The sequence below is a fragment of the Montipora foliosa genome, chromosome 6, assembly GCF_036669935.1.
Source record: "Montipora foliosa isolate CH-2021 chromosome 6, ASM3666993v2, whole genome shotgun sequence".
NCBI lineage: Eukaryota > Metazoa > Cnidaria > Anthozoa > Scleractinia > Acroporidae > Montipora > Montipora foliosa.
Genome location: NC_090874.1, coordinates 54,239,597 through 54,242,096, shown reverse-complemented (window position 1 = coordinate 54,242,096; position 2,500 = coordinate 54,239,597).

Here is a 2,500-nt window from a genome sequence, read left to right as displayed (position 1 = left end):
TGACGACGTAAAATAAAATTATTTGTTATGCACCCTGTTCTTTCCATTTACAGGATTTTCCTAAACGATTGTCAAGATAAAATGCAAAGCTGGCAGATTCACATGTAGCTGAATGGTTGAGCATATTCTTCCGAATGTTCGCTTGTTTTTTCCAGGATTGGCTTTCACGCTGTCTTCCTTTTATTTTATTTTCGCACATGTATAACGGACGGTATATATCGTACAGGTAACGGTCGTTTCGCCAACGTGTCACTTTGCCAACGACCTGTTCGCCAACGTATGAAGTCTATTCGCCAACGTCTAATGTCACTTCGCCAACGCTTATATGTCAGTTCGTCAACGTCCAAAATACTTTGTGAAATAGATCTGAAATGTATTTACAAATTACCAAAAGAAGATAATGTGACCTTTGATCCAAGATGAATTGTTTGATTCGGCTTGAAAATGTTCGTTTCACTCTCCCCAATCTCTCTCTCTCCCTCTCTCTCTCTCCCACGCCATCCACGGCTTTATTTGCCCGGAGGGAGGGGGGGGGGGGGGTACTGCCATATATGGGCTATATAGGTATGTGCCGCTGTGAAGGGTATGGTTTTCAAGCAGTTTACTCTAGCATAGGGTATATAAATCAGAGCGTTTGGGTCTAGAATAGGGTATCATTTTTCACGAAACTGGCCAGTTGGTTGAAGATTTTATCTAGACTAAGGAAACCAGGAATTGCTACTCCAACATTAAAAAAAAATGGAATCGGCAAGTTTAAATTTTCACGACTCAGCCTGAACAACGTTGAGAGATGACTATCATAAAACGCTATTGGATATTATTAACTGTCAAAAATCGGGATTCAGACGGAAATCAGTGGTATTAATACGTGTTAAAATTAAACAATTTATTGTCTTGATAGTGCGTACGTACGTGCTTGGCATTGCTTGGCATTGTTGTTTCGGTTGTAACCGTGTAGGTTATTTAGGAAGTCGAGTTTTTTTGCTGTTGCACCCAAAAAGCAACACTCGTGATGGTTCTTTATTCAATTAGGTTAACCTGAAATTTAGGACTTGATGAAAAAAATCTGGACAAGTATAATTAAATCCTTTTTTAAGACAGAAGCGATTGTGGTATAAGGTTTTGTTTTGGCTTTGCTTTAGACTGTGCTAGTGACCTCAGTTTCTGGAAAACATGCCACTGGGTGAAAAATGGAATGTGACCAAACACAAATGTGGTTCAAATATAGATCAAATGAGACATTTGTCAGATTTGTCTATGTTTAGCGGTAGGACAAATGTGACATTTGTCTCCAGGACAAATAGGATAATGATGCATTTGCACTCGAGATAAATGAGGACAAATGTAGTTCATATCCAAGACAAGTGTTACATTTGTCCTGTTTAAACAAAGACATACACGTGCAAATATGATATTTTTCGACGGACAAATGTGACAAACAATATCTTTGTTGCTGTATATATTTTAAAAGGCCCAGCTATAGCGACATTTCTTGTTTACAACCATTGACGTCCCATTTCTTTTGATGTTCAAATTCGCCAGCCACGGAACAAAAGAAGTCATTGATTAAACAGCCAATTAGGTTCTAGGGCCGGTAGCTCAACGCCTGGTTAGCGCTAACCGTCAGTTAATATATAAAGGTATCAAAACCTATAGGTTTCCATGGTATTTAACGCTGATTAGGGCCAACCGTGCTTCGAGCCAACCTCGTTCCCAGGGTCTCTCTTCTCTGCCTCCATTGTCGTTGAGAATGGAGGCAGAGAAGAGAGACCCTGGGAACAAGGTTGGCTTCGAGCAACCCGGGGCTGGTTGTCATATTAATAACAATGGGTGACGTCACAAGAAACAGCGCTATGCATTGTTGTTGTGTAATCTCGGATTCTTAGATATAAAGATATCTGCACAGTTGACCTTGCAACTGGTTACAATAACGTGTAGCAAGTTAAGCGTTTCAGATACCAGTTCGATCGAGTAAGTAAAACTTCTCCCAGTCAAACACAAAAAACATGCATGTGAAACGAAGGTAATTATAATGAGACAGTTTGAACTCATTTTGCAAGTACTTTAATTTATCAATACTCTACTAGTTCTTTATTACAAAATCCGTACAAACAAAACTGCATGAAAAAGCATTCAATTTAAATTGCTGCTATTATTTAGATACAAAAAAAAAATCCATATTTACATGATGAAAAGCCCATGAATCGGAATTGCAGCAAGAATCCCAAATGTGTGACCACTTTTGATAAAGCAACATTATTTCAATTGCACATACACTTTTCAAGTATTTCAAAACGAGTTTAAATCAACTATCACCCCGCAAATGTTCATTGAGAGCCCACACCGGGGCCTCCTTCTGGTATGTGTGGGGACTCCCAGGAATGAAAGCCCCTATTTCCCTAGGTATAGTCATACGTCGGGCCCTATCACTTTTTGCCCTTGAAGGCTTTCGGTCAAGGCTCCTAAATTCTTTGTTAAGACTATCCGATCTCCACTGAAA